At 45.4% G+C, this 14,018-nt stretch overlaps 1 pseudogene across 1 annotated transcript in view; it reads left to right on the forward strand.

Annotated features, from left to right (window-relative positions):
* Nucleotides 1–4,037: 4,037 nt before the first annotated feature.
* Nucleotides 4,038–14,018, forward strand: part of LOC311136186 (protein Aster-B-like) — a 124,075-nt pseudogene continuing 114,094 nt past the window's right edge. The window contains exon 1 of the transcript XR_014615441.1: nt 4,038–4,520. The product of XR_014615441.1 is annotated as a protein Aster-B-like (transcript). The remainder of the gene's footprint in view (nt 4,521–14,018) is intronic.

Below are 14,018 nucleotides of genomic sequence, written 5' to 3' on the forward strand. Positions count from 1 at the left end.
CTCTCTCCTCGTCTGACCATGTGTTCTCGCATACCCCGAGAGCATCTGGTCAGCGAGGTGGTGGCACAGGAATCCTCATCTCTCCCAAGTGGACATTCTCTCTTTCTCCTCTGACCCATCTGTCTATCTCCTCATTTGAATTCCATGCTGTCACAGTCACTAGCCCATTCAAGCTTAACATCCTTATCATTTATCGCCCTCCAGGTTCCCTTGGAGAGTTCATCAATGAACTTGGCGCCTTGATAAGTTCCTTTCCTGAGGATGGCTCACCCCTCACAGTTCTGGGTGACTTTAACCTCCCTACGTCTACCTTTGACTCATTTCTCGCTGCCTCCTTCTTTCCACTCCTCTCCTCTTTTGACCTCACCCTCTCACCGTCCCCCCCCCCTAATCACAAGGCAGGCAATACGCTTGACCTCATCTTTACTAGATGCTGTTCTTCTACTAATCTCACTGCAACTCCCCTCCAAGTCTCCGACCACTACTTTGTATCCTTTTCTCTCTCGCTCTCCTCCAACACTACTCACTCTGCCCCTACTGAGATGGTAATGCGCCGTCGCAACCTTCGCTCTCTCTCTCCCGCTACTCTCTCCTCTTCCATCCTATCATCTCTTCCCTCTGCTCAAACCTTCTCCCTCCAATCTCCTGATTCTGCCTCCTCAACCCTCCTCTCCTCCCTTTCTGCATCCTTTGACTCTCTATGTCCCCTATCCTCCCGGCCGGCTCGGTCCTCCCCTCCTGCTCCATGGCTTGATGACTCATTGCGAGCTCACAGAACAGGGCTCCGGGCAGCCGAGCGGAAATGGAGGAAAACTAGACTCCCTGCGGACCTGGCATCTTTTCACTCCCTCCTCTCTACATTTTCTTCCTCTGTTTCTGCTGCTAAAGCCACTTTCTACTACTCTAAATTCCAAGCATCTGCCTTTAACCCTAGGAAGCTATTTGCCACCTTCTCCTACCTGCTGAATCCTCCTCCCCCTCCCCCCTCCTCCCTCTCTGTGGATTACTTCGTCAACCATTTTGAAAAGAAGGTTGACGACATCCGATCCTCGTTTGTTAAGTCAAATGACACCGCTGGTCCTGCTCACACTGCCCTACCCTATGCTTTGACTTCTTTCTCCCCTCTCTCTCCAGATGAAATCTTGCGACTTATGACGGCCGGCCGCCCAACAACCTGCCCGCTTTAACCTATCCCCTCCTCTCTTCTCCAGACCATTTCCGGAGACCTTCTCCCTTACCTCACCTCGCTCATCAACTCATCCTTGACCGCTGGCTATGTCCCTTCCGTCTTCAAGAGAGCAAGAGTTGCACCCCTTCTCAAAAAACCTACACTCGATCCCTCCGATGTCAACAACTACAGACCAGTATCCCTTCTTTCTTTTCTCTCCAAAACTCTTGAGCGTGCTGTCTTTAGCCAACTCTCTTGCTATCTCTCTCAGAATTACCTTCTTGATCCAAACCAGTCAGGTTTCAAGACTGGTCATTCAACTGAGACTGCTCTTCTCTGTGTCATGGAGGCTCTCCGCACTGCTAAAGCTAACTCTCTCTCCTCTGCTCTCTTCCTTCTATACCTATCTGCTGCTTTTGATACTGTGAACCATCAGATCCTCCTCTCCACCCTCTCCGAGTTGGGCATCTCCGGCGCGGCTCACTCTTGGATTGCGTCCTACCTGACAGGTTGCTCCTACCAGGTGGCGTAGCGAGAATCTGTCTCCGCACCACGTGCTCTCACCACTGGTGAGTTCTAGGCCCTCTCCTATTCTCGCTATACACCAAGTCACTTGGCTCTGTCATATCCTCACATGGCCTCTCCTATCATTGCTACGCAGATGACACACAATTAATCTTCTCCTTTCCCCCTTCTGATAACCAGGTGGCGAATCGTATCTCTGCATGTCTGGCAGACATATCAGTGTGGATGACGGATCACCACCTCAAGCTGAACCTCGGCAAGACGGAGCTGCTCTTCCTCCCGGGGAAGGACTGCCCGTTCCATGATCTCGCCATCACGGTTGACAACTCCGTTGTGTCCTCCTCCCAGAGTGCAAAGAGCCTTGGCGTGACCCTGGACAACACCCTGTCTTTCTCCGCTAACATCAAGGCAGTGACCCGATCCTGTAGGTTCTACAACATTTGCAGAGTACGAACCTGCCTTACACAGGAAGTGGCACAGGTCCTAATCCAGGCACTTGTCATCTCCCGTCTGGATTACTGCAACTCGCTGTTGGCTGGGCTTCCTGCCTGTGCCATTAAACCCCTACAACTCATCCAGAACGCCGCAGCCCGTCTGGTTTTCAACCTTCCCAAGTTCTCTCACGTCACCCCGCTCCTCCGCACACTCCACTGGCTTCCAGTTGAAGCTCGCATCTGCTACAAGACCATGGTGCTTGGCTACGGAGCTGTGAGGGGAACGGCACCTCCGTACCTTCAGGCTCTGATCGGTCCCTACACCCAAACGAGGGCATTGCGTTCATCCACCTCTGGCCTGACTGGGCTGAGTTCCCGCTCAGCCCAGTCAAAACTGTTCGCTGCTCTGGCACCCCAATGGTGGAACAAGCTCCCTCACGACGCCAGGACAGCGGAGTCACTCACCACCTTCCACACTTGAAACCCCACCTCTTTAAAGAATACCTGGGATAGGATAAAGTAATCCTTCTACCCCCCCCCTTACCCCACCCCCCAAAAAAATAGTGGTTGTCCCACTGGCTATCATAAGGTGAATGCACCAATTTGTAAATCGCTCTGGATAAGAGCGTCTGCTAAATGACGAAAATGTAAAATGTAAATGTTTAGAAAAAAGATGCGTGTCAGCTAATCTAACAGCAGCTAAATTCTTTATGATGGCAGCCATGTTTGTTTATGTTTGACAAGCAAAAACTCCCTAATCCCAGAATGACATTCACTATAAGACGCAAATAGTCAAAGTCAAAGGTGGCTGCGCCCATTGCCCGAAACATATTAACTTAGTTTGGCCACTTTTCAGCATATTACAAGTCTTCAATGTACTTGTACTCTGGTTTTGTATACACTGTAACATGACCTGACAAGTCATTTACAGTTTTTGACAAATCACAAAGCAAATAAAATGTTATCACCTCACAGATCATCACCCCAAATACAAGCTTACTGCCTAGCCTAATCGTAGCGCGAAAGCTAAACAGGGTTGCCAGATTTGTGATGTGCACTCCGAGGAACTTAAAGGTTTTGACCCTCTCCACTGCGGCCCTGTCGATGTCGCTTTCTCTGCTGTCTCCTATAGTCCACGATCAGCTCCTCTGTTATGTTGACGTTTTTGCCTTAATCTGCAGAGAAATTGCAGGTTCTCCCACTCAGGACCACTGATGATAGACTCACTCAACCCAGAACTGTGTTCCAAATGGCACCCTATTCCCTACATTGTGCGCTACAATTGTCCAGGGCCCTATGTAGGGAATAAGGAGACATTTAGGAAGCAGACAGAGGTTAGCCTCCCATCACAGGGGAATCAACAGTCTTTTGTTCTGAATCATCTACCTGCTGGGAACGGGAGGAAACCAATCAGAATAACAATGTGCCGTGCTCCCTGTGTGTGTCTGTGCGTGCGTGTGCGTATCTGCATCATTTAGCTTATCTGAGTGTATAATTGTGAATGGGAGCTGTGAATACTTGCATGCATGCGGCTAAACCATACTTAGCATACAGTACCCTTTCACTTTACTCTAGGTCATGGCTGTGATACCAGGGACTAGAGCCAGGGGGTGCTGAAGAGAACTCGTCTAAGTGGGCTAAGAATACGCTGTGGCAGCTGGATCAGAAATGCACAAGACCTCGTTCCATAGAGCAAGTTACCGGGAAGGGTAATGACACAAGAAGATGCTATACTGATACTGTATACTCACTATCACTCTGGACATCACTCTCCACCTACACTAGTGCACTCCAGGAAGCATCCTGCCAGGCACCCATTCCCTCCCTCTCTATCATCCTCCCTGGATAGAGGTGTCCCTCTCGGCTGCTGTCATGTCTATATGAGCCAGTTATCAGTGGGACAGAAGATCATGACCGAGACCCTCCGGCTCCCCTCCTTCCAGGTGCAGGCCCCGGGGGACTGGGAGACCCAGGATGGAGACCCAGGATCGGAAGCCTCCGCCGGGGGAAATGAAGTCGAGGTACTCGTCACAGGTTGTGACCCTTCCATCCTCTCCAGCTCTGCCAGTCCGTCCCTCCACCGCAAGCGCTTCAAGATGCGGCGCATGAAGAATGTGCAGAGCGAGAGCAGCGTGACCCCGGCTGTGTCTGCAGCGGCTGCCACTATGAGGTCAGAGGTCATGAGTAAGAGCCAGGGGTCGCACTCCTTCTCGGGGGCCATGGAGTACTTACAGCTGCCGTCCATCGAGATAACGCCATCCAGCGACAAGGACGCGGCAGCCACCTGGTCCAGCTGCTCCACACCCAGCACTTCACCGCGACGCAAGAGCTTCTTGCTGCACCGCTGGCTGAACATGCGCGAGAAGAAGGAGCACGACAGTGAGAGCAGGTCTGTATAGAAGCTCCGGCTTGAAGTTTCCCCTAGGTACAGATCTATGATCTGCTTCCCCTCCCCCAATCCTAATCTTAACCGTTAGTGGGGAAAATGCAAAACTGTGTATAATGTAAAATACACAGTGGGTTACCCATTAAGTGTTAGATATGAAGTTGGGCCAGCTTAAGGCACCCTCATGCATCAAAGTGTAGTTGGAACCATGTAGAAGTGGAACCATATCAGAACCATTAAACAGAACTGTAAGTGAAAGGTATGATTAGAGTTGGAGTGCTGATCTAGGATCAGGTGCCTCTGTCCATTTAATTGTATTGATTGTGATCTAAAATGTAGATCAGCACTCCTACTGATCTAGACGCTTTCTCATAGATACCAGCTGTTGACGTCCGAGTGTGATACTATACAGTGCATTCGGAAAGTATTTAGACCCCTTGACTTTTTGTTACGTTACAATTGATCAAATTACTTTTTTCCTCATCAATCTACACACAATACCACATAATGACAAAGCGAAAACAGGTTTTTAGAAATGTTAGCAAATGTATTAAAAATAAAAAGCAGAAATACCTTATTTACATAAGTAGGAGACTCGAAATTGAGCTCAGGTGCATCCTGTTTCCATTGATCATCCTTGAGATGTTTCTACAACATGATTGGAGTCCGCCTATGGTATATTCAATTGATTGGACATGATTTGGAAAGGCACACACCTGTCTATATAAGGTCCCACAGTTGACAGTGCATGTCAGAGCAAAAACCAAGCCATGAGGTCGAAGGAATTGTCCGTAGAGCTCCGAGACAGGATTGTGTCGAGGCGCAGATCTGGGGAAGTGTACCAAAAATCAATGCGGCATTGAAGGTCCCCAAGAACACAGTGGCCTCCATCATTCTTAAATGCAAGATGTTTGGAACCACCAAGACTCTTCCTAGAGCTGGCCGCCAAGCCAAACTGAGCAATCGGGGGAGAAGGGCCTTGGTCAGAGAGGTGATCAAGAACCCGACGGTCACTCTGACAGAGCTCCAGAGTTCCTCTGTGGAGATGGGAGAATCTTCCAGAAGGAGAACCATCTCTGCAGCACTCCACCAATCAGGCCTTTATGGTAGAGTGGCCAGACGGAAGCCACTCCTCAGTAAAAGGCACATGACAGCCCGCTTGGAGTTTGCCAAAAGGCACCTGAAGGACTCTCAGACCAAACAAGATTGTCTGGTCTGATGAAACCAAGATTGAACTCTTTGGCCTGGATGCCAAGCGTCACGTCTGGAGGAAATCTGGCACCATCCCTACGGTAAAGCATGGTGGTGGCAGCATCATGCTGTGGGGATGTTTTTCAGCGGCAGGGACTGGGAGACTAGTCAGGATCGAGGGAAAGATGAACGGAGCAAAGTACAGAGAGATCCTTGATGAAAACCTGCTCCAGAGCGCACAGGACCTCCGACTGGGGACGAAGGTTCACCTTCCAACAGGGCAACGACCCTAAGCACACAACCAAGACAACGCAGGAGTGGCTTCGGGACAAGTCTCTGAATGTCCTTGAGTGGCCCAGCCAGAGCCCGGACTTGAACCCGATCGAACATCTCTGGAGAGATCTGAAAATAGCTGTGCAGCAACACTCCCCATCCAACCTGAAAGAGCTTGAGAGGATCTACAGAGAAGAATGGGAGAAACTCCCCAAATACAGGTGTGCCAAGCTTGTAGTGTCATACCCAAGAAGACTCGAGGCTGTAATCGCTGCCAAAGGTGCTTCAACAAAGTACTGAGTAAAGGGTCTGAATACTTATGTAAATGTGATATTTCAGTATGTTGCAAAAGTTTTTAAAAACCTGTTTTTGCTTTGTCATTATGGGGTATTGTGTGTAGATTGATGAGGTGGAAAAAACTATTTAACCCATTTTAGAATAAGGCTGTAATGTAAAAAACGGTGGAAAAAGGTAAGGGGTCTGAATACATTCCAAATGAACTGTACATGTTCTAAATAGGCTCCTATAAATGTTACATAAGCCACAGTGCTGAGTATGAATTGCTATGTATCATCAAACAACAGGAAATGGAGGAGTGCGCTTAAGAACAATGGATACAAATGTTTAATACATACAAATGCCCTTGCTGCCAGAATTTGGTCTTCAGTGAATGTGGATGGTATGTATGTACTGGACTTCTATAATACATAGTTTGGTAAATAAATTATGTGTATCGTTTTTAAATGGGGTTTTATGTTCAATATTGGAAGTTGAAGTTTTGGCCTCGTATTTCATTAGCATAATATAATGTTAAGTTGCCTGGTGTCTGTTACTAGCGGCGTCTAGGTTGAAAGTGTGTATTTTAGTTTTATGAGGACTATTGACTACTACAGTATTGTCCCTGGCTGTTCACTACTTTAAAGGATGTGAGATTTGGACCACTTGTCCTGGTGACTCGGAACCAAATCAGCTACTTAATTTTGTTAAGGTTGTCACAAGATATTAGGTGAATCTGATCTCTGACTGCATACTACAGCCATTCCAGGAGACAAAATGAGAACTACAATCCATGCTCATTACTGTGGATAGTTCTGTAGTTGAACAGTGTCGTAGTCCCATTGACATGTAACATGTACAGCCTTACAACTGAGAGCTAAAGGTAATATCTGTGTCCCAAATGGCACCTATGTAGTGCACTACTTTTGACCAGGGTCCATAGGGCTTTGGTAAAATATAGTGCACTATATCAGCAAAAGGGTGTCATTTGAGTCTACAGGGCTATATGAAATATTCATAACCAACACTGCTTTCTGAAGAACTGGCCTACGTCCCAAATGGCACCCTATTCCCTGTATAGTACACTACTTTTGTAGCCCCCATATGGGCACTGGTCAAAAGTAGTGCACTATATAGGGAATAGGGTGCCATTTGAAACACAGCCCTGATTTGCCTAATATAAAACAGTACTGCTGCTTACAGTATGTAGCCCAGTCAGCCTTTAGTTTCCAGTGCTCTGACACATAGCCTGGATGGCAGATTTATGCTCCCACGTCTCATTGTTGTCATGGCAAGTCTTGCCTAGTTGGCTTTCGCAGAAACAGACAGGCTGCTCTGAAGGTATATTATTTGCTATGAGATGTGCCACTTTTCTGTCCCACTCTTTCATGTGGTACATGTAAGCCACATTGCAGTTGTGGCACTCTTGGTTATGTGAAGAGTCCTATGCGACCAATGGAGGCTTGTCTTTTGTTGTTGTAGTTGCCGTTGTTGTTGTTGTCTGGATGCCTCTTTGACAGAAAATATGTTTTTACATAAATGTTGCTGCCTGAACACTGGCACCAATGCATGGAAATTCTTTCAGTAGGACAAATTATAGCTTAAAGTGACTAGACGACCAGAGATACAGGATACTCTATGTCTCTACAGGCCGGTTTCCCGGACACAGATTAATCCTAGTTCTAGACTACAAAACGCTCAATGGAGATTATTTTTAATCCAGGACTAGGCTTCATAGGGCCAGCAGTTTTTCCAGACCACTTGACCTGACCAACTAGCCACTCGACCCCTAGCAATAGGCTACTATGACTAGGGACTGGAGTCTTTCCTAGTCAGGTCACATTCAGGAACAACTCCTGGCCTAACCATAACATATTTACCCTCACATTGCATTCACATTGGCTAATATTGGCACAAACCCGTCATCCTGATGTGGCATTTGTAAGGAATGCTTGGATCTTGAATCTGAACCTTCATTTTTCAAAAGAGATACACTACAATATATATGTGACGTATGTAGACACCCCTTCAAATTAGTGGGTTCGGCTATTTCAGCCACACACGTTGCTGACAGGTGTATAAAATCAAGCACACAGCTATGCAATCTCCATAGACAAACATTGGTAGTAGAATGGCCTTACTGAAGAGCTCAGTGACTTTCAAAGTGGCACTGTCATAGGATGCCACCTTTCCAACAAGTCAGTTTGTAAAATTTCTGCCCTGCTAGGGCTGCCCTGGTCAACTGTAAGTGCTGTTATTGTGAAGTGGAAACGTCTAGGAGCAACAACTGCTCAGCCGCGAAGTGGTAGGCCACACCAGCTCACAGAACGGGACCGCTGAGTGCTGTCCTCGGTTGCAACACTCACTACCGAGTTCCAAACTGCCTCTGGAAGCAACTTCAGCACAAGAACTGTTCGTCTGGAGCTTCATGAAATGGGTTTCCATGGCCGAGCAGCTGCACAAAAGCATAAGATCACCATGCGCAATGCCAAGACTCGGCTGGAGTGGTGTAAAGCTCACCGTCATTGGACTCTGGAGCAGTGGAAACGCGTTCTCTGGAATGATGAATCTCTCATCACCATCTGACAGTCCCAACGGACGAATCTGGGTTTGACAGATGCCAGGAGAACGCTACCTGCCCCAATACATAGTGCCAACTGTAAAGTTTGGTGGAGGAGGAATAATGGTCTGGGGCTGTTTTTCATGGTTCGAGCTAGGCCCCTTAGTTCCAGTGAAGGGAAATCTTAACGCTACAGCATACAATGACATTGTAGACGATTCTGTGCTTCCAACTTTGTGGCAACAGTTTGGGGAAGGCCCTTTCCTGTTTCAGCGTGACAATGCCCGCGTGCACAGAGGTCCATGCAGAAATGGTTTGTCGAAATCGGTGTAGAAGAACTTCACTGGCCTGCACAGAGCCCTGACCTCAACCCCATCAAACTGGAACTGAATTGGAACGCCAACTGCGATCCAGGCCTAATCGCATTAACATCAGTGCCCGACCTCACTAATGCTCGTGGCTGAATGTCCCCGCAGCAATGTTCCAACATCTAGTGGAAAGCCTTCCCAGAAGAGTGGAGGCTGTTATAGCAGCAAAGGGGGGACCAACTCCATATTAATGCCCATGATTTTGGAATGAGATATTCGACGAGCAGGTGTGCACATACTTTTGGTGCACAGATGACACTTAATTTTTTCCGCTACCCCTTTTTCGAGGCAGGTGCATGATAATGGTCCATTCTAAATTAAAATACATTTCACACATTTCACACATATATTATTATACAGTACCAGTCAAAAGTTTGGACACACCTACTCATTCAAGGGTTTTTCTTTATTTTTACTATTTTCTACATTGTAGAATAATAGTGAAGACATCAAAACTATGAAATAACACATATGGAATCATGTAGCAACCAAAAAAGTGTTAAACAAATCAAAATATATTTTATATTTGAGATTCTTCAAAGTAGCCACCCTTTGCCTTGATGACAGCTTTTCACACTCTTGGCATTCTCTCAACCAGCTTCATGAGGTAGTCACCTGGAATGCATTTCAATTAACATGTGTGCCATGTTAAAAGTCAGTTGTGTTGTAGGGTGGTATACAGAAGCTAGCCCTATTTGATAAAATACCAAGTCCATATTATGGCAAGAACAGCTCAAATAATCATTAATTTAAGACATGAAGGTCAGTCAATACTGAACATTTCAAGAACTTTGAAAGTTTCTTCAAGTGCAGTCGCAAAAACCATCAAGCGCAATGATGAAACTGGCTCTCATGAGGACCGGCACAGGAAAGGAAGACCCACAGTTACCTCTGCTGCAGAGGATAAGTTCATTAGAGTTACCAGCCTCAGAAATTGCAGCCCAAATAAATGCTTAACAGAGTTCAAGTAACAGACACATCTCAACATCAACTGTTCAGAGGCGACTGCGTGAATCAGGCCTTCATGGTCGAATTGCTGCAAAGAAACCACTACTAAAGGACACCAATAAGAAGAAGAGACTTGCTTGGGCCAAGAAACATAAGCAATGGACATTAGACCGGTTGAAATCTGTCCTTTGGTCTAATGAGTCCAAATCTGAGATTTTTGGTTCCAACCGCCATGTCTTTGTGAGACGCAGACTAGGTGAACGGATGATCTCTGCATGTGTGGTTCCCACATGAAGCTTGGAGGAGGAGGTGTGATGATGTGGTGGTGTTTTGCTGGTGACACTGTCTGTGATTTATTTAGAATTCAAGGCACAGTTAACCAGAATGGCTAACACAGCATTCTGCAGCGATACGCCATCCCATCTGGTTTGGGCTTAGTGGGACTATCATTTGTTTTTCAACAGGACAATGACCCAACACACCTCCAGGCTATGTAAGGACTATTTAACCAAGAAGGAGAGTGATGGAGTGCTGCATCAGATGACCTGGCCTCCACAATCCCCCGACCTCAACCCAATTGAGATGGTTTGGGATGAGTCGGACAGCAGAGTGAAGGAAAAGCAGCCAACAAGGGCTCAGCAAATGTGGGAACTCCTTCAAGCATTCCAGGTGAAGCTGGTTGAGAGAATGCCAAGAGTGTGAAAAGCTGTCATCAAGGCAAAGGATGGCTACTTTGAAGAATCTCAAATCTCAAATATATTTAGATTTTTTTAACACTTTTTTGGTTACAACATCATTCCATATGTGTTATTTCATAGTTTTGATGTCTTCACTATTATTCTACAATGTAGAAAATAGTAAGAAAAAATAAGAAAAACCCTTGAATGAGTAGGTGTGTCCAAACGTTTGACTTGTACTGTATGTAAAGACAAGATTAAATCAAGAATAGTGTGAAGGGTGACAATATTAACCTATCACTTGTGAATTAAATATTATCACTTGTGAATGATGCCCGGCTTAAGGCAAGAAACAGCACATGCTTTTTTTTGTTGAGTTTTTCAAATCATAGTCACACACCTCATGTAGCGTAGCCCGTATGCCTAAATGTTTTGAAAAGGTTTTTATTGCAACTAAAGTGGCCAAATAACTTCTTAAAATGAAGCACATTAATCCGCTTTACAAGGGGTGTACAGCCTAACTGGCATACATACGCATCCCGTGAGTTTCAAGTTTGGGGAAGGACATTTTCACCATAAAAATGCATCTTTATAATAAAAGCATTACATGCAGAATCGCATTTCTGGTGACTTTTGAGAATGGTGTTTTCCTGCTAATGGAACATTTGCGCTTATAGCCTACTGCCGTGTGAGCATTGCTGTGCTTATAATGTGAAAAAAATGTTTGAGCGTCAGGCTCATTGCTTAAAACAGTTTTTTTGATGCTAGTGGTTGTATTAATTTGGGACCTATCGCATCCCACAACTGTCCCAGACTATGTTTGGAATATTTATTTCTCGCACAGAATAGAATAGGTCAACTTTTGTACAATGGGGGACAAAAATAGATTGACTTAGGCTAGTGCTTTTGACTTTCGTTAGACTTTCATCTTTTTGGCTGACGAAAAGCCTAAATGTGTTCAGTTCTTCCAATATCTTCAAAATGCTCCTCAGAATTGGATAAGGATGCGCGCAGTTGCTTCCCCGATGTGTCTGTCTTCCCTTGTAGCCTGTGAGAAAGCTGATCACATGATGGAGACCCATGTGAGTGAGAGCTGCTTCGGCACGCAGTTCAGAGAAGGGAATTATTACATTTACATTTACATTTTAGTCATTTAGCAGACGCTCTTATCCAGAGCGACTTACAGGAGATTATTATATTCAGCCCAAGGGCACAACGGCCACTGGCCGCATGGATTGTTTTAGGGGGCATTACGGCCACACAAAGGGGATGCAGGATAGGAAATTCGAGGCATTAACAAGTGCTTGTCAAATTGTGAATGAGAGGCTGATGAAGTGTGTACAGACTGCGCAAAATACAAAGCAGAGCTCATGCCTTTCATGCAACTTTTTTCAAATCATCATTAGAGTCACATCATGCAGCCTTAGGATGTATAAAACATCCAAACGTACAGTTGAAGTCGGAAGTTGACATACACTTAGGATGGAGTCATTAAAACTAGTTTTTCAACCACTCCACAAATGTATTGTTAACAAACTATCGTTATGGCAAGTCGGTTAGGACATCTACTTTGTGCATGACACAAGTAATTTGTCCAACAATTGTTTACAGACAGATTATTTCACTTATAATTCACTGTATCACAATTCCAGTGGGTCAGAAGTACACTAAGTTGACTGTGCCTTTAAACAGCTTGGAAAATTCCAGAAAATGATGTCATGGCTTTAGAAGCTTCTGATAGGCTAATTGACATAATTTGAGTCAATTGGAGGTGTACCTGTGGATGTATTTCAAGGCCTACCTTCAGTGCCTCTTTGCTTGACATCATGGGAAAATCAAAAGAAATCAGCCAGTCTGGTTCATCCTTGGGAGCAATTTCCAAACGCCTGAAGGTTCCACGTTCATCTGTACAAACAATAGTACGCAAGTATAAACACCATGGGACAACGCAGCCGTCATACCGCTCAGGAAGGAGACGCATTCCGTCTCCTAGAGATGAAGGTACTTTGGTGCGAAAAGTGCAAATCAATCCCAGAACAACAGCAAAGGACCTTGTGAAGATGCTGGAGGAAAGTAGAGGTACCAGGTACAAAAGTATCTATATCCACAGTATAATGAGTCCTATATCGACATAACCTGAAAGGCCGCTCAGCTAGGAAGAAGCCACTGCTCCAAAACCGCCATAAAAAAAAGAGAATACGGTTTGCAACTGCACACGGGGGCAAAGATGGTACTTTTTGGAGAAATGTCCTCTGGTCTGATTAAACAAAAATAGAACTGTTTGGCCATAATGACCATCGTTATGTTTGGAGGAAAAAGGGGTAGGCTTGCAAGCCGAAGAACACCATCCCAACCGTGAAGCATGGGGGTGGCAGCATCATGCTGTGGGGGTGCTTTGCTGCAGGAGGGACTGGTGCACTTCACAAAATAGATGGCATCATGAGGAAGGAAAATTATGTGGATATATTGAAGCAACATCTCAAGACATCGGTCAGGAAGTTAAAGCTTGGTCGCAAATGGGTCTTCCAAATGGACAATGACCCCAAGCATACTTCCAAAGTTGTGGCAAAATGGCTTAAGGACAACAATGTCAAGGTGTTGGAGTGGCCATCACAAAGCCCAGACCTCAATCCTATAGAAAATGTGTGGGCAGAACTGAAAAAGCGTGTGCGAGCAAGGAGGCCTACAAATCTGACTCAGTTACACCAGCTCTGTCAGGAGGAATGGGCCAAAATTCACCCAACTTATTGTGGGAAGCTTGTGGAAGGCTGCCCGAAACGTTTGACCCAAGTTAAACAATTTAAAGGCAACGCTACCAAATACTAATTGAGTGTATGTAAACTTCTGACCCACTGGGAATGTGATGAAATAAATAAAAGCTGAAATAAATCATTCTCTCTACTATTATTCTGACATTTCACATTCTTAAAATAAAGTGGTGATCCTACCTGATCTAAGACAGGGAATTTTTACTAGGATTAAATGTCAGGAATTGTGTAAAACTGAGTTTAAATGTATTTGGCTAAGGTGTATGTAAACTTCCGACTTCAACTGTATAGCCCAACATTTGTATCACAACTAAAGTTACATAAATAACTTTAAGTTAAGCATATACTGTAGGAGTACCTGTTTCTTAGTTAACCGCTCAACATAGAATAGCTGCATGTGCGCACTCCCTCAAATCGTTTTGAGAAAATATCCTTTATATTTTA

This window comes from Coregonus lavaretus (assembly GCF_964263955.1).
Source record: "Coregonus lavaretus genome assembly, chromosome: 10".
Lineage (NCBI taxonomy): Eukaryota > Metazoa > Chordata > Actinopteri > Salmoniformes > Salmonidae > Coregonus > Coregonus lavaretus.